The following is a 25,684-nucleotide window of genomic DNA, read 5'->3' on the forward strand; positions in this document are numbered from 1 at the left end:
TTGCGCGCAACTACTTTGGATGAGGCAAACTCTCCGGGACTTTGGCTACAATCTGAGCAAAGTCCCACTCCTATGTGATAATGAGAGTGCTATCCGCATGGCGGAGAATCCTGTTGAGCACAGCCGCACAAAGCACATAGACATCCGGCATCACTTTTTGAGAGACCACCAGCAAAAGGGAGATATCGAAGTGTTTCATGTCAGCACCGAGAACCAGCTAGCCGATATCTTCACTAAACCTCTAGATGAGAAGACCTTTTGCAGGTTGCGTAGTGAGCTAAATGTCTTAGATTCGCGGAACCTGGATTGAATTGTAGCATACATGTATTTATGCTTTTGATCATGTTCCTTTTTGCATTTTGTTGCTTATTGTGGTGCTCAAGTTGTACAAACACTTCCTGGACCTCACAAGTCTGTTGCAAAGTGATGCACATGTTAAGGGGGAGATGTGTTACAACTTGACCCTTTGAGACTAACCATGTGTTTGAGTTTGATGATTTAGTCTCAAAGGAGGCTTGAAAGGGAAAAGGTGGACTTGGACCATGAAAGACTTCCACTGCACTCCGATGAGAGGGTAACTTATTCCAAGTCCATCTCATGAACTCTTATTGCCATTTGCTCTTAATTGAAGATTTTGGTGAGGCAATGGGGTTATAGAGCCAAGATTGATCCCGTTTTGGTGCTTGATGCCAAAGGGGGAGAAAATAAAGGCCAAAGTGATAAAATGGATCAGCTACCACTTGAGAGATTTTGAAAATTTTGAAAATAGTAGAATAGTAGAATAGAGTTTTTGTTTTGTCAAAAGCTTTTGTCTCTTATTGTCTCTATTGTCAAAAGTTGGTTTCTTGTGGGGAGAAGTATTGATTATGGGATTTAGGGGGAGTTTTTGAAATCTTTGATCAATCTCGTTTGGAATGACTCTCTTTATGCCTCAACATGTGTGGTTGACATAGAAATAGAGATTTGAGTTTGATTTGCAAAAACAAACCAAGTGGTGGCAAAGGATGATCCATATATGCCAAAATTGAATCAAAACCAATTTGAGTTTTTATTTGAAGTGATTTTGCACTTGTTCTAGTTGCTTTATGTGGTGTTGGCATAAATCACCAAAAAGGGGGAGATTGAAAGGAAAATGTGCCTTTGGGCCATTTCTAAGTATTTTGGTGATTAAGTGCCAACACAAGTGCTTAAATGTAAATCAATGCCCATGGATGAACAAAGTGCAAATCTTCAACAAAGGTATGTTTCTAAGTCTTAGTACATTGGTTTTGTGTACTAATATATTTGTCTAAGTGTTAGAAACAGAAAGAAGAAGAGAAGAGAAGACTTGGCTGTGTGCAGCCAAGGGGCTGCTTCGGTCTAGGGCACCGGACTGTCCGGTGGTGCACCGGACAGTGTCCGGTGGTGCACCGGACAGTGTCCGGTGCGCCAGGTCGCCTCGGCCGAAGAGGCCGCTCTCGGGTTTTTCTCCGGCGACTTCGGCTAAAATTCACCGGACTGTCCGGTGTGCACCGGACTGTCCGGTGAGCCAACGGTCGGCCGGGCCAACGGTCGGCCGCGTGATCGGCGCGCGACACGTGGCCGAGCCAACGGTCGGAGGGAAGCACCGGACTGTCCGGTGTGCACCGGACTGTCCGGTGCGCCAGATCGGCAACGGTCGGCTTCGCCAATTAAGGAAAGGAATCGGGCACCGGACACTGTCCGGTGTGCACCGGACTGTCCGGTGCGCCCGACGACAGAAGGCAAGAATAGCCTTCCAGATGTGCTCTCAACGGCTCCTAGGTGCCTTGGGGCTATAAAAGGGACCCCTTGGCGCATGGAGGAGGACAACCAAGCATTCCTTGAGCACTCTTGATTACTCACACATCAATCTCGCGCACTTGTTCGACATTCTAGTGATTTGAGCTCCGTTCTAGTGTGCTAGTCTTTTGGGCTCAAGTCTGGGTCTTGTGTGTGCGTATTCGCTGTGATCTTTGTGTCGTGTGTGAGTTGCTAATCCCTCCCTTGCTCCGTGATTCTCTGTGAACATCTTTTGTAAGGGCGAGAGGCTCCAAGTTGTGGAGATTCCTCGCAAACGGGATTGAGAAAAGAAAAGCAAGAACACCGTGGTATTCAAGTTGATCATTGGATCACTTGAGAGGAGTTGAGTGCAACTCTCGTCCGTTGGGACGCCACAACGTGGAGTAGGCAAGTTTTGTACTTGGCCGAACCACGGGATAACCACCGTGTCATCTCTGTGATTAATTTCTTGTGGTTATTGTGTTTTGACTCCTCCCTAGCCACTTGGCCATAATTGTGCTAACACTTAACAAGTTTTTGTGGCTTAAGTTTTGAAGTTTTACAGGATCACCTATTCACCCCCCCCTCTAGGTGCACTCAGTATGGCTCAACGGACCTGACTCAGCGCCTCCGTCGCCTGACTCAGCGCCTCCGTCACCCCCTTCAGCCGGCGGGTCGCCGCGCCCGCCTCGTCCCTGACCAGCGCGAGGACCGACACCTCGCCTCCGGCGCCAAGCGCCTCGCCCCCCGCCTTCGGCGCCTTGGCGGCCGTCGCGATCGCCGCGCCAGGCGCAACTATAGCAAGCTGGCCCTCGTCCGGCCCTGCAACGCATCCACAAATTAAAAAAAAAACAACAATAATAGACCAGCGACTTACCACCAAGATAGTCATCCACAGTAATGTCGGTGCCGAAGTCGGCAACGCGTTTGCCCGGCGGCAGCGACGTTCGGGCCGCCTTCGAAGCCTCCGCCACTCCGCTGGCCGCCAGCACCACCTTCGTCGGTCTGGAGCCTCCGGCGCCCGCCGTTGCCTCCGGCGCCTTGCTAGGCGCAGAGGCGCCCGCCTTCGCCGCCAGCGGCGGCTTGCCTCCGCCGGAGGCCGCAGCCTTCACATTTCCCCACTGCCTTTTCGGCCGAGCTTCGTGAATCCTGACAGTCGCCTGGCGCTTCTGCGCCGCCCCTTGGCGATCCTTGTCCATCACTGCCCACACAACAGCACCGATATTTCGCCCGTAAGGAAAAACTCTCCACTGATGAACCATGCGAGATGTAAAACAGTCCTCCTCAGCCGCGCAGGGGATAGGAACATTTCTAGGCCAGCAACCCCCGGTAACCCTCAGCATCCGAGCCGAAGACTCCCGGAGCTCGGGCGAAGACATCCTTTCCCCCGGGGCCGCACACGTCCTCATTAAATCTCTAGCAAAACTATCAGACACCCCAATCCCTCCCATCGCAGTACCTAATTTTCTCTTTTTCGAGGGAGGGGCGACCGCCGGTGCTGGGTCGTCTCCTGTCTCCACCGCCGGTTTCTTCCCGCGGCGGTCGGCTTCGTCTTGACCAGGATATCCATCGTACGGCAATTGATTTAATTCGAAGACCCTGTTCAGACGGTCATTTGACCCGCGGATATCAAAGCTGCGCTGGCCTTCCGTCCTCGGCACGTAACGCCCCACGAGCCGCACGGCCCCGTCCTCCGCGTCGCGCACAAAAGCAGCCGGGTCGCGGTTCCGCAGATTCAGTGCGAAGGCAGGGCTTCTCACAACCCTTCCTCCGTGAAAAGGCATCTGGTGAGGGCACACTTCGCCCAGCACCCAACCGTGCGCCAAGGGCCACACCCCATACGCCACAAACTCTTCAACTAAATCACGCCCACTGCTCTGACCGGCGGCGCCGAAGGGCCCCTTCGTCTGCATCTTCCTCTGCCACTTCAAAAGGCGGATACGCAGAGTAATAATGAGAGCACATCTCAGACACAGGGAGACCTTTATGGCCTTCGTCAGTACCCTCCGCAACATAAAACCAAAATTCATTCCAATTGCCCCACTTGTTGCGGGCGCACGGAACCAACTCCACTACTGGCATTGTGGTCTTGCTGGTCTTCGGCATAAATGTGCATGACCCGAACTGGGCAACTCCATCCCCAACCATCCTCTTCTGCCAATGCAAGCAATAATTCTTCACAAAAACTTCAACAGACGGCTGCCCGCCGTACGAAGTCGTCGCCCAGACATACTTCGCCAGCGCCACCATGGCATTCGGTGTCAGCTGATGTATCTGAACATTGAATCTACGCAGGACTTCGCCGACAAACCGGTGCGCAGGCAAGCGGAGACCGGCAGCGAAGAACGCCTCGAAAACGACCAACTCACCCTCCGGCTCGGGGACTTCCTCCGTCCCCGGAGCACGAGCAACCCCGCCACCAAAGTAGCCCAACCGCTGCATATCTTCAACGCGGGCTGACGTCATCCGTGACACACCAAAATCAACAGAGTCGCCGGCGCGCAACTCCTCCACCATCATGCTACTCAACGTCTCCTCAGACGAGGCGGCGGCCGGCGGCGTGGTGTCGGAGGAAGAAGAAGAGGACGTCATTGCTACGTACCGTCGGCGGCGGCGGGCGGTTTGCTTCACTCGAGCCAGCACTCCGGCGAGCAAAAGGAGCAGCGGAAGAAGAAGAGCAGCAAGGCGGCGGGAGGCTAGGGTTTTTACGGAGCGCGGAAGACAAGGTTCAAACAGCGCCGACCCCCGCCCCCTTTTATAGGCAGGGCGCGGCTCTTCGGGAAACGCGCAATCTGACAGGGCGCGACGCTTCGGGAAACCCGCAATCCAACAGTACGCCGTCCATCAACGGTCACATCAAAAACCCCCGCGGAACCACTTCGAGCGAGGGCAGCGTCTCCGCCATCTAGCGACGTCTTCGGCACCAGGTGACTTTGTCGAACTGGTCCCTCGGAGGGCAAATGTTGGGGCGAAGGCAGAGACGCCACCCTTCGCTCGTCGCCTTTCGCTGCAGTCGCTGGTTTGACGAAGACAAAACGGGCAGGAACACCCTTCGCTTCATTCAGCACCAGGCGAAGGCCTGCGGTGACGTCTCCCCGCAGCGCGGCCTCGTCCTGCTCTGAGGCCCACGTGTGATCTGGCCCATTGTAACGGGCCCCGCGTGACCGCCTTTGTGTTACGGGCCTAGTTTGTAAAGGCATTCTTGTAAGTACAGCTTGTAACCCTGCTTTATGGGAATATTCTGGGGATAAACTAGGTGTCCGAGGGCACATGCGTCCTTAACACAAGGCGCTGGGCACTCGGATACCTATAAATACCCCCGCACAGTGCCCGTGAGAGGCTAGACATTAACAGAGCTATTTGCCCCCGTGCACGTATCCCTGTTGTCACCACCGTTCGTCCTTGTTGGCCTCCTTGCTACTGAGAGCAAGTTCCAACAAGCACAATAAAGAGGAGTTCTTGCAAAACACAATAACCATAAGAAGATCAACACAGATAGGCACAGTGGTTTATCCCGTGGTTCGGCCAAGTCCAACACTTGCCTACTCCATGTTGTGGCGTCCCAACGGACGAGGGTTGCAATCAACCCCTCTCAAGCGGTCCAACGACCCACTTGAATACCACAGTGCTTTGCTTTGCTTTACTATATCCCGCTTGCGAGGAATCTCCACAACTTGGAGCCTCTCGCCCTTACAAAGATGTTCACAAAGAATCACGGAAGTAAGGTTGGGATGAGCAACGCACACAAGACACAAAACCAGAGCAGCAACACGCACACAAGTCACAACAAGAGCTCTCAACACAACCCGAAGAGTACACTACTCAATTGGAGCTCTAGTTGCTATCACAAAGAATCCAATGCGCGGAATTGAAGTCTTGGTGCTTAGGAATGCTTAGAGAATGCTTGGTGTTCTCCTCCACGCGCCTAGGGTCCCTTTTATAGCCCCAAGGCAGCTAGGAGCCGTTGAGAGCATTCCAGGAATGCAATTCTTCCTTCTGTCGCCTGGCGCACCGGACAGTCCGATGCACCACTGGACAGTCCGATGCACCACCAGACCCTGTCCGGTGCGGATTTCTTTCCTTCCGTGGCGCAGCCGACCGTTGAAGATCCAGAGCTGTTGGCGCACCGGACACTGTCCGATGCACACCGGACAGTCCGGTGCCCCTTTCTGACCGTTGGCTCGGCCACGCGTCGCGCACGGATTACTCGGCCTACCGTTGGCCCGGCCGACCGTTGGCTCACCGGACAGTCCGGTGCACCACCGGACAGTCCAGTGAATTATAGCCGTACGCCGTTAATCGCTTCCCGAGAGCGACGACTTCGCCTATGAATGGCTCACCGGACAGTCCGGTGCACCACTAGATAGTCCGGTGATTTATAGTCGTACGCCGTTGATCGCTTCCCAAGAGCAGCCAGTTGACAGTCGCCAGCCTGGCGCACCGGACACTGTCCGGTGCACCCAGACTGCGCAGAGTCTTGGCTGCATAGCCAAGTCTTTTCCAAATTGATCTTTTCCTGTTTCTAGCACTTAGACACAATACATTAGTCTCTAAAACAATGTACTAAGTCTTAGAAAACATACCTTTACTCTTGATTTGCACTTTGTCCATCAATTGGCATAGATTAACACTTAAGCACTTGTGTTGGACACTAAATCACCAAAATACTTAGAAATGGCCCAAAGGCACATTTCCCTTTCCAAAACCCAAGTGAAGCGGGAAAAATCATCTACAATAACAAGACCATACTTACTTCCCCCGATGCTGAGATAAGCAACAGGCCCGAAGAGATCCATATGTAGGAGTTCCAGTGGTCTTGATGTTGTCATAACATTCTTGCTTTGATGAGTACTTCCCACCTGCTTCCCTGCTTGGCACGCTGCACAAGGTCTGTCTTTCTTAAAACATACATCGGTTAGTCCTAACACATGTTCTCCCTTTAGAAGTTTATGAAGGTTCTTCATCCCAACATTTGCTAGACGGCGGTGCTAGAGCCAGCCATATTAGTATTAGTGATTAAGCATGCATCTAGATCGGCATTCTCTTTTGAGAAATCAACTAAGTAGAGCTTGTCGTCTAATACACCCTTAAAAGCTAATGAACCATCACTTCTTCTAAGGACAGATACATCAATATTTGTAAATAAACAATTGTAACCCATATGACATAATTGGCTTACAGACAACAAATTGTATCCGAGCGATTCTACTAGAAACACATTTGAAATTGAATGCTCGGTTGTGATGGCTATTTTTTCCTAAGCCCTTGACCTTGCCTTGGTTCCCATCTCCAAAGATGATAGTGTCATGGGAATCCCTGTTCTTGACATAGGAGGTGAACATTTTCTTCTCCCCTGTCATGTGGTTTGTACATCCGCTATAATAATCTAGCTTGAACCCCTAGATGCATAAACCTGCAAGATAATTAAGCTTGGGTTTTAGGTACCCAGCTCTTGTTGGGTCCTATAAGGTTAGTCACAATAGACTTTGGAACCCAGATGCAAGTTTTGTCTCTCTTGCACTTAGGTCCCAAACTTCTAGCAACTACTTTATCATTTTGGCATACAATGACAAATGAAGCATCACATGTTTGATAAAGCATAGTTGGTCCAGTTGATGCTCTCCTAGGTGCATGAGAAGCAATATGATGGCGCCTAGGCCTATTTCTACCATGAGCATATGAAGAGCTAGATGCAAACATGGCATGAGAATTAAATGCAACATCATGACATACAAGAGAAACAACATGATTATGACACCTATCATGATGAGCAATGCTGGTAACTTTCTTATCATAAAGATAGGCATGATTCTTTTAAGAGCTACCAGCCATGGGAGCCTTCCCTTTCTCTTTGTTGAGATTGGAAGTCCTTTGTCTTGTTAAGTTCTTGGTTCCCTTTTGGAAACCAAGTCCATCCTTAATAGAGGGGTGTCTACCATTGGTGTAGGCATCCCTAGCAAATTTTAATTTCTCATAATTATCCTTGCAAGTCTTAAGTTGAGCATTAAGACTTGCGACATCACTATTTAAATTGAGAATGGTAGAGCCATGTTCATTGCAAGCATCAATATTAAAATCTTTACACCTATTGCAGATTACAACATGCTCTACACATGAACTAGCCACATTAAATTTTTTCTAGCTTAGTATTTAAATCATCATTCAAAATTTTGAGACTAGAAATAGAATCATGGCAGGTAGACAACTCAGAAGACAATATTTCATTTTTCTTAATTTCTAGAGCAAGTTATTTTTGAACATTAATAATTTTTTCATGTTCGTCATAAATAATATCTTCTTGCTTTTCTAGCAACCTATCCTTTTCATTAAGAGCATCAATCAATTCATTTATTTTATTTACCTTAGATCTATCTAATCCTTTAAATAAATCACTATAATATACTTCATCGTCAGAAGATTCCTCATCACTAGAAGTGTACTTAGGTGTATCTTGTATACGTACCTTCTCCTTAGCCATAAGGCACGTGTGGCATTCGTTGGGGAAGAGGAAGGATTTGTTGAAGGCCGAGGCAGCTAGTCCTTCATCATCGGAGTCGGATGAAGAACAGTCGGAGTCCCATTCTTTTCCAATGTGTGCCTCGCCCTGTGCCTTCCTGTAGTTCTTCTTCCTTTCCTTCTTCCCATTGTTTTCTTGTGCCTGGTCATTGTTATTATCGAGACATTGTGCTATGAAATGACCAGACTTACCACACTTGAAGCCGGAGTGCTTTCCCCTTGATTTGTTCTTGTTGGGGTACTCCTTGCGTCCCTTCAAGGCGGTCTTGAAGCGCTTGATTATAAGCGCCATTTCGTCATCATTGAGCCCGGCAGCCTCCACTTGTGCTACCTTGCTAGGTAGCGCCTCCTTGCTACTAGTTGCTTTGAGAGCAACGAGCTGTGGTTCATAGAGAGGAAGCAGTCCGTTTGTAGCATCGTCCACGTATCTCGCTTCCTTCACCATCATGCGCCCGCTTACAAATTTTCCGAGAATTTCCTCAGGCGTCATCTTGGTGTACCTGGGATTCTCACGGATAAGATTCACAAGATGAGGATCAATAACGGTAAAAGACCTTAGCATGAGTCGGACGACGTCATGATCCGTCCATCTTGTACTCTCATAGCTTCGAATCTTGTTGACTAGGGTCTTGAGCCTGTTTAAGTTTGAGTTGGCTCCTCTCCCCTTATCATGTCGAACCTCCCCAACTCACCTTCCACCAGTTCCATCTTGGTAATCATGGTGGCATCATTACCCTTGTGAGAGATCTTGAGGGTATCCCATATTTGCTTGGCATTGTCCAAGCCGCTCACTTTGTTGTATTCATCCCTGCATAGAGATGCTAGCAAAATAGTAGTAGCTTGGGCATTTTTATGTATTTGCTCATTAATAAATACATGACTGCCAGTGCTATCAAAATGCATTCCATTTTTAACAATTTCCCAAATACTAGGATGGAGGGAAAATAAGTGACTACGCATTTTATGACTCCAAAATGAATAGTCCTCTCCATCAAAGTGTGGGGGTTTTCCAAGTGGAATAGATAGTAAATGGGCATTCAAATTATAAGGGATACGAGAATAATCAAAAGAATAGTTTTGATTAACCGTTTTCTTTTTCGACAAAGTGTCTTCATCGTCGTCGTCCCTTGGCGAAGAGGAGGAGGCGTCACTGTCGTAGTAGATGATCTTATTTATGCGCCTCTTCTTCTTTCCATCCCTCTTCTTGTGACTTGAGCCTGAGTTAGTGGGCTTGTCGTCTTTTGGCTCGTTGATGTAGAGGGTCTCCTCCTCCTTATCGTTGATCACCATCCCCTTACCTTTAGGATCCATCTCTTTGGGCGGTTAGTCCCTTAATAAAGAGTACGACTCTGATACCAATTGAGAGCACCTAGGGGTGAATAGGTAATCCTATAAAAATCAACACTAAATGCCACAAACTTGGTTATGAAATGTTAGTGGAATCAAAACCAGGGTGCTATGTCTAGGGAGAAAGAGATGACTTCTTCACTTAATTGCTCTTCACAAGGTGATTATTAAACTTAGAGCAATTATGAAGTGAGTAGAAGCAGAGAGATAATCACACACGAATAACAACAGATGACACATCGATTTTATCCCGTGATTCGGCCAAGTAGAACACTTGCCTACTTCCACGTTGTGGCGTCCCAATGGACAAGGGTTGCACTCAACCCCTTTCAAGTGATCCAATGATCCACTTGAATACCACAGTTTTCTTTCTTAGCAGATGTTTCCCTTTGTGAGGAATCTTTACAAGTTAGAGTCTCTTTCCCTTACAAAGTTGATCACAATGAAAACCACAAGAGTAAGGGAGGGAAAGAAACACACGCAAAAGCTAGAGTCGCAGCAATGACACACACACAAGTCAAGAAACGAGCACACAAACACAGCGCAACGAGTTCATAACTTAACAAGTGCTCAAATCTCAATGACAATGATCCGGTTGCGTGCTTGCGGAGTCTAGGCGTTTTAGGATGTTTAATGGAGGCTTGGTATTCTGCTCCATGCGCCTAGGGGACCCTTTTATAGCCCCAAGGCAGCTAGGAGCCGTTGGAGCTCAATTTGGTAGGAAATTCTTGCCTTCTGTCCGTGAGCACACCGGACAGTGAACAGTGCAAGCATAGGACACGACAAAGAATCGCCTGATTGGTTGATTTCCTTTTCTATGGGGCACCAGACGGTTCGGTGCGCCATATGACCGTTGACTCTTGGTCGACGTGGCAGGTAGCCGTTGCACGATTGGTACACCGGACTGTCCGATGAATTATAGCCGACGTAGCTAGGAAAACCCGAGAGCAGTGAGTTTGGCAGACCGTGCACCGGACTGTCCGGTGGGTGGCACCGGACCGTCCGGTGCTGCGTAGTCCAGCACCTTTTCTACGTTCCTTCCTTTATTTTCCTTTGATTCTTTTGGACTTCACTTAGCTGAGTCTCTGACACTTAGACAAGTATGTTTAGCACATAAAACAATTGACTAAGCATCTAGAACTTACCTTCACACTTGATTCAACTAGATATTCCTTTGCTCAACATTATGTTAGTTCACACAGAGTGTGTTGTGCATCTAATCACCAAAACAATATAGAAATAGCCCAAGGGCACATTTACCTTTCAGACCTGTACAATCTCGTCGACCTCCCTTAATGTGGTGGTGTGATGTTGTGTGGCCTCGGAAATGTTCTCTACACTGGATACATGCACACCAGCATCTGCAATGTGAAAGGGAATTAGTCTTACACCTATCTCCTAATTGATTTTGGTGGTTGAATTGCACAACACAAATATTTGGACTAACTAGTTTGCTCTAGTCTATAAGTTCTACAGGTGCCAAAGGTTCACAATAAGTCAATAAAAAGAACAAGAATGAGTTCAATCAAAGAGAGCAAGGGACAACCGAAGTGTGCCCTGGTCTGGCGCACCGGACTGTCCGGTGCACCACCGGACAGTGTCTGATGCACCAGGGGACTCCAAGCTGAACTCAACACCTTCGGGAAATTCAGAAGCGCTCCGCTATAATTCACCGGACTGTCCGGCGTACCATCGGACAGTGTCTGGTGCCCCAGAGGAGAGCGACTCTGAACTCGCCAGCTTCGGGAATCAGATCCGCTATAATTCACCGGACTGTCCGGTGAGTCACCGGACAATGTCCGGTGCACACCGGACTGTCCGGTGTGACAGCGGAGCAACGGCTACTTCGCGCGCAACGGTCGACTGCAACGCATTAAATGCGCGCCTGCGCGCGCAGAGGAGCAGAGCACGCGCGGGTGGCACACCGGACAGCCTACAGGGCCTGTCCGGTGCGCCACTGGATAGCCAGGCGGGCCCACAAGACAGAGCTCCAACGGTCGGAACCCAACGGCCTGGTGACGTGGCTGGCGCACCGGACAGTGTCCGGTGGCGCACCGGACTGTCCGGTGCGCCATGCGACTACAGCCTTCCAACGGCCACTTTTGTTGGTTGGGGTTATAAATACCCCCAACCACCCCACATTCAAGTCATCCAAGTTTTCCACCTTCCAACTTCTTACAAGAGCTCTAGCATTCAATTCTAGACACACAAAAGAGATCAAATCCTCTCCCAATTCCACTCAAAGCTTTAGTGATTAGAGAGAGTGATTGTTGTGTTCATTTGAGCTCTTGCGCTTGGATTGCTTCTTTTTCTCATTCTTTCTTGCGATCATCTCAATTGTAATCAAGTCAAGAGACACCAATTGTGTGGTGGTCCTTGCGGGGAAGTTTGGTTCCCGTTTGGTTGAGAAGAGAAGCTCACTCGGTTGGAGGGACCGTTTGAGAGAGGGAAAGGGTTGAAAGAGACCCGGTCTTTGTGACCACCTCAACGGGGAGTAGGTTTGCGAGAACCGAACCTCGGTAAAACAAATCCTTGTGTCTCACTTCTCTATTCGCTTGCGATTTGTTTTACGCCCTCTCTCGGACTCGATTATATTTCTAACGCTAACCCGGCTTGTAGTTGTGATTAACTTTGTAAATTTCAGTTTCGCCCTATTCACCCCCCTCTAGGCGACTTTCACAATGTCTTCGTCAACCCCTGCATTGGCATCCTGTGTGGAAACCTCCTTCCTGGTGAGTTCTACTGTCTCCATGTGGGTTCACTCCCTTGAAAGTCACATGTATTGACTGGTGAGTAAGAATCTTAGATCGATTAGCATACCCCATCGCTGGCTAGTTTTATAAATTGATCCTTTTTAGTAAGACAATGATATGAACATGTATTAAAAAATATTTAAGGCAGAAGTCTCCAAAAGCTCTTGCCATTGCCATTCTAGGAGATTCATTATTTGACAACCATACTGTAACACCCTAAATTTGGAGGTATAAAGTTTCTTTCCTAATATCCACCAAATTCAGGTGTTACTCTCTCATTTCTCTACTTTCCTTCTCTTTTTCCTAAAAATGGAGAATTATTTTTGTTTTATATTGACGTAAACCAAGTGGAATAAGCTCTAGAGGTGCTTTGGTTGTTGCATTCATGCTGTTGCACGGTGTTTCTAAGTGCAAAATGTGTTTGACACATGTTAGTATATCCTATAGAAGCTCTCGATAGATTTTCATATTTTTGGAATATTTGTCTATTTTCCGGAAACCAAAATCTATTTATTTAAGGTACTTAAAAATGTTTTCAGAAACTCTAAGTATGTTTTTTGAGTTTATTAAGTGCCAAAACATTTCTAGGAATTTTTCTGGAGTTTTTGGAAACATCTATAATATTTTGAGTACAAAATATGGATTTCTAGATTTTTCTGAATTTTATAAATGGTAAAATCCGAATTTGACCCGGGTTTTTAATCTCGTCCGAACTCCAACTATATATATACGCTCGGCTTCTCCTCGTCGAGCATGTTCCAGAGCACGAAACCGTTCTCTCAGATTCAATTCCCAGCTCCCGTAATTGCTCGCTGAAGTTCAGAGCGGTTCCAACTCTAGCGAGCAATTAGTCCCATTCCGTGCATCGTCTGCGGAATCCGAGGATATCGTTGCGTTCGTCTCATTGAGGGCTTTGTCGCAGTGCATCCGATTCGTCGATCGGACCTCCAAATCTCCATCAATCGACGATTTCCTCCTTGACTCCGGCAAGGGTCTTCTTCCCCGGTGAGCAACCTCCATTATCCGTCATCTTTTTTTCTTCGTTTTCGCTGTGTAGCCGTAGCCCCCTCCCCTCTCCTCTCTCCCCACCCCTGCGTAGCATGCACCCTCCCCCTAGCCCCTAGCACCTACCCCACAGCCCCTGCGCCCCGGCGGCCTAGCACGGCCAGATCCGACGGCCAGCGGAGCGGCCAGGGCAGGGTGCGCTTGCCCCCGCGTGAGCCCCGGCACAGCCGGTGGCCCCCCAGGCGTGGCCCCTACTCGTGGGCGCGCGCGCCTTGCGCGGCACAGCCAGCCCTCAGCGGCGCGGCCCCTGCTTCCCCATAGCCATGACGGTTCCTGCGTGAGAGAATGAGAGGTGGAGGGAGGAAGAAGAAGACCTTTTTGTGAAAAACGCCCTGTGCGAAATTAAAACAGTACGCTGGAATTTAGTTTAGTTTAAAATAGTGATAACTTTTGCGTTTTAAACCTGATTCAATTCGTTCAAGTTTCATTAGATTCGTATTAAAATTGTCTACATGTTAGAAGTATTTTTCCCTACTGTTGCATATTTTATTTAATTTATTTAAACGTTTGTTTGACTGATGGCTACTAGAACATCGTTTCAATTTGAAAATCTAATTTAGGAATTCGATTTGTGCATTTATAATTATACACTAACATGATTAACCTTAACTGAAATATTCTTTATTAATAATTGTTTAGATTAATCATGCTATTTATTTATTAGTTTTCGCGTATCGTGTTGGCTCGCGCGCCGTACGCGTGCTGTGCGCGTACAGCAGTACTGTTTCACGTGCATCGTCGTGTGTCGTTCGCGCGTATCGCGATTGCGGTTCGCACGCGTTGTCGTGTGCCATTCACGTATATCGCGTGCCTTGCCGCGCATAGTTCGCGCATATCGCGCGTTATCCGCGCGCAAGATTAAACCGTTTGCTTATAATAACTCATGTCAGTTAATTAGTTCTTTATTTAATCATCCACAATTAAATAGTAAGTTAGTCAAATCTAAGTAGTAGTTTTGATTTACAATTAATAAATGTGAATTAACCTAACCATGTCGGACTGAACATTCTAACTAATATTTGCTTAGTGTAAACACGCTAACTTCTCGACCATAGCTCCGACTATCGCGTCTCCCAACCTCGCGTGCCCATAGAAGTGAGCTCTATTTTATAGTGTAAGTTTTTATAATATTTTATCTTATATGGTGTAATGTTCTTATGCATATATGTGTTTGTTTGCTTGTACATATTTGTCTTCGCTTTGCGTTGCGATTAGAGCGTCGTTCTCGAGCTTCGAGGAATCGAAGATCAAGCGTTGGTGACCAAGTGATCTAGCTCTTCGAGTTCTATGAGATTGAAGACCCTAAGCATCTTTTTGGTGAAGGCAAGTGTCCTCTGACCCATTATATCCCATTTACTTTATAATTTATGGTCCTGCGTACCATGAATAACCTAAGAATTGACTAATATTTTGTTTTCCTGTTCTTGTTTACCATTTGGGAATTGGTTACTATGATTAGTATTATCCTACTGCTTTACTTTAACACCCTGAATTTGGGGGTATAAAATTTCTTTCCTAATATTCACCAAATTTAGGTGTTACTCTCTCATTTCTTTGCTTTCCTTCTCTTTTTTTCCTAAAAATGGAGAATTATTTTGTTTTATATTGACGTAAATATAGCGGAATAAGCCCTAGAGGTGCTTTGGTTGTTACATTCATGCCGCTACATGGTGTTTCTAAGTGCAAAATGTGTTTGAAACATGTTAGTATATCCTATAGAAGCTCTCGGTAAATTTTCATATTTTTTGGAATATTTGTCTATTTTCCGGTTGGAGAGGAACAGGGGGAGGTTGCGGATGATGAGGTTGTCATCGTCCGTTCCGCCCAGCTAGCAGGCCAGCCGGTAGTCCGCGAGCCACAGTTCCGGCCTTGTCTCCCCTGAGTACTTGGTGATGGTAGTCGAGGCCCAGAACCGGGTCGGGAACGGCGCCCGTCGTATGGCCCGGCTGAAAGCTTGCGGACCGGGTGGTTCGGGCGAGGGGCTCCGATCCTCCCCGCTGTCGTAGCGTCCCCCACGCCTGGGGTGGTAGCCTCGGCGCACCCTCTCGTCGAGGTGGGCTCGACAGTCGCGGCGATGGTGCTCGTTGCTGAGGCGGCCCGGGGCCGCAGGCGTTGTGTCCCGCGTGCGCCCGGTGTGGACCGAGGCTTCCTGCATGAATCGGGAAGTCGCGGCGCGATGCTCTGGGGGGTATCCCTGCCTTCGGGAGGCAGAGCTTTCGGCCCGTCGGACCGTGGCATCCTCCAGGAGATTCTTGAGTTCTCCCTGGATACGCCGTCCCTCGGTTGTGGATGGTTCCGGCATTGCTCGGAGTAGTATTGCTGCTGCAGCCAGGTTCTGGCCGACCCCACTGGAAGCCGGGGGCAGCCTTGCCCTGGCATCATCGGTGATGCGGTGCTGGATGTCCTGAGCCAGATGACGCGCTTCTCCGGCCGGTGCTCGGCCTGCCCGCTCTTGCCCTATGTTCTGCCGGAGCTGCACAAGTTGCCCTGCTCCCTCGTCGAGCCTGGCCTGCATCTCGCGGATTTGCTCGAGCTGTGTGTCCTGACCCCCCGCAGGGACTGGGACCACAGCTAGCTCCCGAAGGATGTCAATGCGAGGCGCAGGCCTAGAGGGATCGCCGTCCTCCGGCATACCAAGGTGGTTGCCTTCGTCGAGACCCCCTAGATCGACGTGGAAACATTCGCGACTTGGGCCACAGTCCTCGTCGCCGAGGCTGTGGCTATCATCGGAGCAATCGGAGAGGCAGTAGTCACATGCGGTCATGAAGTCCCGCATGGCACTGGGGTTATCGAGCCCGGAGAAATCCCAACCAGAGTCGGGCTCGTCGTCTTCCTCGGAACCCGGGGACCCGTAGGTCGAGACGGCTGTCAATCTGTCCCAGGTTGACCACATATGGTACCCCGGAAGGTTTGGATATGCCTTTATGAAAGCGTCCACTGAAGCGGGGTTGCTTGGCGGGTCGAAGCTGAATCTAAAAGGCATAGGATGGGAAACGGACGGTACCTCTTGATCGACGGATGGTGACGAAGTCGCGTCGGGGACGGACTGCACCGTTATCTCAGGTACGAGGCTAACGCCCAGCAAGTCCTTCGCGAGCGTGCTGGCGTCGCCCGTCTGCTCGGGGTTGGCGTGTCGCGGGGAAACAACGCTCATCTTCGTCTCAGACGCGAGGTCAACGCCCGATGTGTCCCCAGCTGGGGCGCCGGCGTCGTCGACTCACTCGACAGCCGACGAGGCGCTGCCTCCTGCTTGGCCATGATTGCCCTGCCTCCTTCCCCATCGACGAGGAAGGTGACGGGACAGATTCGGATGCTGTTCTTCCGCCACGCTGGGAAGACGTCGTCGATTCCGCCGCCGGCGGGCGGGCTGATGGCCGCCATTGTTGTTGTCGCGCGGCGGAGGAAGGAGTATCATGTCGTAGCTGCCATCGAAGGACATGAACTCGAGACTCCCGAAACGGAGCTTCGTCCCGGGTTGGAGAGGTTGCTGGAGACTCCCCATCTGGAGTTTGACGGGAAGCTGTTCGTCAACACGCAGCAGGCCCCTACCTGGCGCGCCAACTGTCGGCGTTTCGACCCCGGGGGGGTCCCTGGACCGACGAGTAAATTGTCGCTGCGTGTCCTAGCCCAGATGGGTCGGCACGAGACGGAGACACAAGGGGGAAAACAGTAAGGGGAACCGCGGCCTCGTGTTGTCCTGCGCCTAGGGCGGATGCGCTTGCAGTAGGGGGTTACAAGCGTTCGCGAGGGAGAGAGAGGGAGAGGGCGTGAGACTGTGCGTCAGCCCGTTCTCCCGTGCGGCCAACCTTTCGTACAAGGGCACTGGACCTTCCTTTTATAGACGTAAGGAGAGGGTCCAGGTGTACAACGGGGGGTGTAGCAGTGTGCTAACGTGTCTAGCAGAGGGGAGCCAGAGCCCCATGTACATGCCGACGTGGCTGTCGGAGAGGTGTTGGAGCCCTGTTCATGTGGCATCGTGGCCGTCGGAGGAGCGCTTGAGCCCTGTAGAAGCACAGTTGTCGGGGCTGTCGGATCCTTGCTGACGTCTCCTTGCTTCCGTAGGGGGCTGAGAACCGCCGTCGTCATGGAGCACGTGGGGTGCCATCATTACTTGTTTTACCGGTGCGAGCCAGATGGGACGCCGGTCTTGTTCCCCGTAGCCTGGGCTAGCTAGGGGTAGGGTAATGATGGCCCCGCTTGTGGCGTGGTCAGTCCGAGCCCAAGGTCGGGCGAGGCAGTGGCTCCTTTGAGGTCGAGGCTGAGTCCGTGCCCTGGGGTCGGGCGAGGCGGAGACCGTCGTCCGAGGTCGAGGTGGAGTCCGAGCCCTGGGGTCGGGCGAGGCGGAGACCGTCGTCCGAGGTCGAGGTGGAGTCCGAGCACTCGGTCGGGCGAGGTGGAGACCGTCGTCCGAGGTCAAGGTTGAGTCCGAGCACTCGGGTCAGGCGAGGCGGAGACCGTCGTCCGAGGTCGAGGTTGAGTCCGAGCCCTAGGGTCGGGCGAGGCGGAGACCGTCGTCTGAGGTCGAGGTTGAGCCCGAGCCCTAGGGTCGGGTGAGGCGGAGACCGTCGTCCGAGGTCGAGGTGGAGTCCGAGCCCTGGGGTTGGGTGAGGCAGAGACTGTCTTCCAGAGTCGAGGTGGAGTCCAAGCCCTGGGGTCGCGCAAGGCGGAGATTCCTATGGCGCCCGAGGCTGGACTTGGCTGCTGTCAGCCTCACCCTGGTGGGTGGCACAGAAGTCGGAGCAGCGCAGGCGGCGCTGTTTTCCTGTCAGGTCAGTCAGTGGAGGGGCGAAGTGACTGCGGTCACTTCGGCCTTGTCGACTGGAAAGCGCGCGTCAGGATAAGGTGTCAGGCGATCCTTGCATTGAATGCTCCTGCGATCCGGTCGGCTGGCGAGGCGATCTTGCCAAGGTTGCTTCTCCGTGAAGCTTGCCCGAGCTGGGCCTCGGGCGAGTCGAAGGTGCGCCCGTTGCTTGAGAAGACCCTCGGGCGAGGCGCGAATCAGCCTTGGTCTACCGTTCCTGCCCGAGGCTGGGCTCGGGCGAGGCGAGATCATGTCCCTTGAGTGGACGGAGCCTTGACCGGAATTGCGCCCATCAGGCCTTTGCAGCTTTGTGCTGATGGGGGTTACCAGCTGAGATTAGGAGTCTTGGGGGTACCCCTAATTACGGTCCCCGACAAGTAGTATCTTCAAAATTTGTAAAACCCTCTTGAACACTAAGAGGAGAATTTCATTAAGGGGGAGTTTTGTTTAAGTCAAAGGAAAAACATTTGAAACAAGGGGAGAAAATTTCAAAACTTTAAAATGCTTCTCAAACTCTTATTCATATATCTTTGACTAGTTGCAAAAAGGATTTTGAAAAGAATTTTAGAAAAGGTTTGCAAAAACAAAACTAAGTGGTGCAAGCGTGGTCCAAAATGTTAAATAAGAAGAAAATCATCCATGCATATCTATTAGAAATTATATATTGGTTCTAATTCCAAGCAACCTTTTGCACTTACATTATGCAAACTAGTTCAATTCTGCACTTATATATTTGCTTTGGTTTGTGTTGGCATCAATCACCAAAAAGGGGGAGATTGAAAGGGAAATAGGCTTTAAACCTTTTCCTAAATGATTTTGGTGGTTGAATTGCCCAACACAAATATTTGGACTAACTAGTTTGCTCTAGATTAAATGTTCTACAGGTGCCAAAGGTTCACAACAAACCAATACAAAAGAAAAAGAAAAGGTTCAAAAAGACAAGGAGCAAGAAACCCAAGGCAGCCCTGGTCTAGCGCACCGGACAGTGTCCGGTGCACCAGGGAGCTCAACTCTGAACTTGCCACTCTCGGGTTTCAGAAAACGCCTCTCCGCTAAAATTCATTGGACTGTCCGGTGTAACACCGGACTGTCCGGTGTGCCAGCGGAGCATTGGCTACTTCGCACCAACGGTCATCTGCAGTGAACATTAAATGCGCTACAGTGCGCGCCTGCGCGCGCAAAAGTCAAAGCAGCGCCAGAAGGCGCAACGGACAGTGAACAGTGACTATCTGGTGCATCACCGCACTGTCCGGTGGCCCCACAAGTCAGCGCTCCAATGGTCGAACCCTAACGGTTGGGTGACATGGCTGGCGCACCGGACTGTCTGGTGCGCCATACGACAGCAGCCATCCCCAACGGCCACTTTGGTGGTTGGGGCTATAAATACCCCCAACCACCACACATTCAAGGCATCCAAGTTTCAGCCATTTGCATTCAATACAATAGCTCTAGACTTCACTCCAAGACATAAACAAAAAGATCAAATCCTCTCCCAAGTCCAAAGTTCATTCCAATTAAATAGTGACTAGAGAGAGAGACAATTGTGTTCATTTGAGTTCTTGCGCTTGGATCGCTTTTCTTCTTCTTTCTTTCTTGTTCCCAACTCAATTGTAATCAAGGCAAGAGACACCAATTGTGTGGTGGTCCTTGTGGGGACTTAGTGTCCCGATTGATTGAGAAGAGAAGCTCACTCGGTCTAAGTGACCGTTTGAGAGAGGGAAAGGGTTGAAAGAGACCCGGTCTTTGTGACCACCTCAACGGGAGTAGGTTTGCAAGAACCGAACCTCGGTAAAACAAATCACCGTGTCTCACTTACCTTATCACTTGTGATTTGTTTTCGCCCTCTCTTTCGACTCGATTATATTTCTAACGCTAACCTCGGCTTGTAGTTGTGCTTAAACTTTATAAATTTCATATTTGCCTATTCACCCCCCCCTCTAGGCGACTTTCAACAACGACGGTGGTGAATTTGCAAGGCCACGCTGGCGACAATCCTCTCTCTCTCATCGTCGTTTCTTTGTTCATTTGGGCGCTCGGTTCTTCGGTGTTGAGTTAGGATGGGGACGGTAGGGGTAGCGACGCGTATTTATGCACCGGAGTGTAGCTATCTTGTGCGATTACCGAGAGTTCGTTGAGGAGGAGATCCCGGCGCACGCACGGGTTTGTTACGAAGTCCCAGCGATGGAGATTCTGACAAACGGGCCCCACCTGTCTGTCCCACGGTACCTAGGGTAAGGGAGGGGACAGCGCGCGGGCCTACTTGTCACCCGCACCGGCCGTGGAAGCGCTCCGCTGACCCAGGGGGCCCACATGTCGGCGAACAAGCAGATGCGCGCGCGGGTCTGAGAGTGTAATCGGGTCTGCTGCTGACCGGTGGGTCCTGTCGGCTAGTGCACGGAGTTGGGCTGGCGTGGTTTGTGGGCCGGTCGGTGGAAATCAGCCCAGACGGTGGTTTCCTTTTTCTTTTATTTTTTATTTTCTGTTTTCCTATTTCATTTTATTTTATTTCAAGTTTCAATTTCAATCTTCAAACAAATTCAATTCTGAGTTTTAACCCACAAAAAAATCCTAGTATGAAGTGATGGTAATTTATTATTTATTATTTTTGTGAATAATATTGATGCCTAATTCATGAGAGAGAAAAGAATAATTCACTTATCTGAAATTAGAAATGTTTACGTTTATTAAAAGATTTTCAAAGTTGACTTTTAGTTTTGAGACCCGAATCTCACTTTTATAAACTAAAAATAATATTGCCATTTACTTATTTCCAAGAAATATTTACTAAGCTAATAAAATTCTTATTCATTTGTTTTCTAGTTTCAAGTTGAATCCCAATAATATCCAAAGGTTTCAAAAATCCCTTAAAACACTATCTTAAATATATATATTTATTTATTTCATCATTATTATTTTTTCACCAATTTTGGGCTTTACAGAAATGAGAAAATACCACTAGTAGTATGGAAAATAGATTTTTACTAGCAAAAATAAACGTGTTCGCGAGTATAGCACTTAAATTTTTAGAGTTAGTAAAATACTTGTTTATGTCAAAATAACCCCCTGCTTATGTTATAAAAAGTCCAATTAGTTATTTATATGGATTTTTAGAATATTAATATTAATAGATTCATTTTTAGCTATACTCAATAATTCAAGTTAGAAATAAAAAGAATAAAATCTATTAGTCTATTTATTAGTATTAAAGACAATAATTACCATTTACTTTCATTGACGATGTTAATACGTATTAATACTAGTTAAAATTATATTTATAACACCTACTCATAATTGCACCATTTATGACTCGCAATAATATCTATAATTGAATTAATAATTATTTACACGTTTAGGACGTATTTATAGTGTGATAAGTGTGATGTGTTAATGTGTATGTAGTGGTGAATGATTACCCTATACTGGTGTATGTTTATTTATTTGGCGTACGTATTCTTTTGTATGTGGGATACGCGAATCGATGCTAGAAGTGGACTGTGAGGTAGACGAGCCAAACGTGTTTGAGGACGACCCACAGGACACGCTTGAACAAGACAAGTGGATTCCCCCTCTGCATATTCTATTTGTACCCAATTGATGCATATAATGAAGTTTACTTTTTGATATACTGCATAATTTGATGGGATTTACCTAATTAAGGATTTCCTAGATCTACCAATTGTATTCCTTGATTACCCTGAGAAATTATTAAGCTTTGCAAATTTGTGCTACCGCTCAACTTAATAATTTTGATGTCACTCATTATTTGATATTAATGTTCCAAAAATGAAATTGGCTTTATGATATTAACCCGATGGTTAAAACAATATTATTTCATATTAATTGGAACATGGAGTGACCACCCAGGATAACAGTGCAACCACGAGTGCTATCATGGCTCTGGCTTTGGTAATTAGCTTTATATGCTTAGTGCCTAGCAACCTTACCTGAAATATGGGCAAGAGGGGGAGCGGCAGTGGTGGCAGCTCACGTTAACATGGGGACATATTCTTGGCTAAGGTACCTCACCCAGAGGGCCTCCACACCGACTTTGGAAACGTAGCGGGTTGCTTTGTATTAAGTGTATTTTGTGAAAGCCTCATAATGGATCCCTAGCCATTCACCTTGGTAGTGTTTATGGTTCCGATCAACCCAGGCTAGATGGGATACATGGCTTATGGGTAAAGTTGTTTCACCTCTACAGAGTGTAAAACTGATATATCAGTCGTGCTCCCGGTTATGAGCAGCCTGGACTCCTCACATGATAATTAAACTTAAAGATGGACAATAACTTGAGATCCGATGATCTGCCAATGGTTTGCTTAAGTGGTTTCACTTAAGTGTTTTTGTTATACTCATATTCCTTTGTTTAAATGGGATACTTGGGATTCACACTTATTAGTAAGACAGGTGTTGTTAATAAAATGTTGACCAACTAAAATGCTTACTGCTCAACTTTAGCCTCACCTTGTTATACCTGCATTAATTTTCCCCAACTTGCTGAGCCCCGACCATAAGTGAGCTCACCCTTGCTAATATTTTGATCAGAGGGTGGTGCTGGAGACTTTGATGGAGATTTCGACGATGAATTCTAAGTCTAACGATGCGTCGATCATCTTCCTATGGGAGATTGCCCATGTTATTTAATTCTGCCTTACTTTGATGTGATACTTGTTATAGATACAATGATTAAGATGATGTAATAAAGTATTCTACTCTCTTTACGCCTTTATTGCATTGTCTTTTGATATACTACACTTGTGACGTCAACATATGTGTGGACATGGATCTTGGCACACATATGCTATGCGCTCGGTTCTGCCCCCTGGAACCGGGTGTGACACAACCTCTACTGTCTGGTCATAGTTGATGATTTCTCAAGATACACTTGGGTGTTCTTTCTCCATGATAAATCTGAAGTTGCATCTATATTCAAGAAGTTTACCAAGAAAGCTCAAAACGAATTTGATTGCAAAATCAAGAAGATTAGAAGTGATAATGGAAAAGAATTTGATAACACCAACATACATGAATACTGTGATGATATTGGGATCGAACATGAAGTATCAGCAACATATACACCTCAACAAAATGGAGTTGTTGAAAGGAAAAATAGGACCTTGATCACACTTGCTAGGACAATGATTGATGAGTATAACACACCAGAGAGGTTTTGGGCCGAAGCCGTCAACACTGCATGTTATGCATCAAACAGGATATTTCCTCACTGGCTACTTGAGAAGACTCCCTATGAACTGCTAAATGGGAAAAGCCAGACGTCTCCTTCTTTTGGGTGTTTGGATGCAAATGCTACATCTACAAGAAACGCCATCACCTAGGGAAGTTTCAAAGACGTTGTGATATTAGTTTTCTACTGGGTTATTCATCAAAGTCCAAAGCATATTGAGTATTCAATCATGCCACTGGCGTGGTAGAAGAGACATATGATGTGGAGTTTGATGAGACTAATGGCTCCCAAGGAGCACTTGAAAATCTTGATGATGTAGGTGATGAGCCACTTAGGGAAGCCATGAAGAACATGCCAATTGGAGCTATCAAACCAAAAGAAGATGAAGAAGAGATGCAAAACATTGGCAGGCCTTATTCATCAAGTGTACCACAAGATGATGAAAAAGATGAGAGGCATGCAAATGAAGATACATTTGTCTCTCATGAACAAGCAAGGGTACAAGCCGAAGATGTTGATGCTCCAGGATCTTCTTCCCAAGTGGTTGACAGGAGAAACTCATCACTACTTCAAGCACACCCACAAGATCAAATCATTGGGAGTCCTTCACAAGGGGTTATTACTCGATCACATAGACATGCTTCATTTATTGAACATCACTCTTTTGTTTCTTGTGTTGAGCCTACATGTATAGATGAGGTGCTACAGGATCCGGACTGGGTGAATGCCATGCATGAAGAACTAAACAACTTCACCCATAACTAAGTTTGGACCCTGGAGAAGCCTCCACAAGATGCAAGGATCATAGGAACAAAGTGGGTGTTCAGAAACAAACAAGATAATCAAGGCGTGATTGTGCGAAACAAGGCAAGACTTGTTGCAAAGGGCTTCTCTCAAGTTGAAGGCTTAGATTTTGGAGAGACCTTTGCACCGGTTGCTCGACTTGAAGCCATCCGTATCCTACTAGCATATGCATCATGCTATGACATAAAACTTTATCAAATGGATGTGAAAAGTGCATTTTTAAATGGCTTTATAAATGAACTTGTATATGTTGAACAACCACCCGGGTTTGAAGACCCTAGATATCCTAACCATGCTTACAGGTTGTCCAAGGCGCTATATGGGTTAAAGCAAGCTCTAAGGGCTTGGTATGAGCGTCTTCGTGGCTTCCTCATCGAAAAGGGCTTCAAGATCGGGACCGTCGACACAACCTTATTCACAAAGAAACATAACGGTGATATTTTCATTTGTCAAGTATATGTTGATGACATAATCTTTGGCTCGACAAATGATTATCATTGCAAGGAATTTGGTGAGTTGATGTCAAAGGAGTTCGAGATGTCTATGATTGGTGAGCTGACGTACTTCCTCGGATTTCAAGTCAAGCAAATGAAAGATGGTAACTTCCTCTCACAAGTGAAGTATACCAAAGACTTGTTGAAAAGATTCAACATGGAGAAGTGCAAACCAATCAAGACACCTATGCCAACAAATGGACATCTTGACCTAGATGAGGGAGGTAACCCGATTGATCAAACTCTCTACGGTTCTATGATTGGTAGTTTATTGTATCTTACCGCATCTAGGCCTGCTATCATGTTTAGTGTTTGTATGTGTGCTAGATTTCAATCAAATCCTAAGAAAGCTCATATTCGCTGTTAAAAGAATTCTTAGGTATCTCAAGCACACCCCAAGTGTTGGCCTTTGGTATCCCAAAGAGCTACTTTTGACTTAATTGGCTATTCTGATTCGGATTACGCCAGTTGCAAAATTGATAGAAAAAGTACTTCTGGGGGTGCCATTTGCTTGGGAGATCACTAGTATCATGGACTTCAAAGAAGCAAATTAGTGTTGCCTTGTCAACCGCCAAAGCAGAATACATTGCTGCGGGTGCTTGTTGCACACAGATTTTATATATGAAACAAACTCTTCTAGACTATGATGTAGTCCTAGAAAAGGTACCTTTGTTGTGTGACAATGAGAGTGCTGTTAAAATTGCTAATAATCCTGTACAACACTCTCGCACCAAGCACATTGATATCCGTCATCACTTCCTTAGAGATCATGTTGCTAAAGGAGACATTATTTTAGAAGGAGTGAGGTCGGAAGATCAATTAGCGGATATTTTCACTAAGCCACTAGATAAAACCCGCTTTTGCATGTTGAGGAATGAATTAAACATACTTGATCTGAGAAATTTTATTTAAGATCTCAAAATGGTGTTGTCAAGCCTGC

The sequence above is a fragment of the Zea mays genome, chromosome 8 (genome assembly GCF_902167145.1).
Source record: "Zea mays cultivar B73 chromosome 8, Zm-B73-REFERENCE-NAM-5.0, whole genome shotgun sequence".
In the NCBI taxonomy this organism is placed as follows: domain Eukaryota; kingdom Viridiplantae; phylum Streptophyta; class Magnoliopsida; order Poales; family Poaceae; genus Zea; species Zea mays.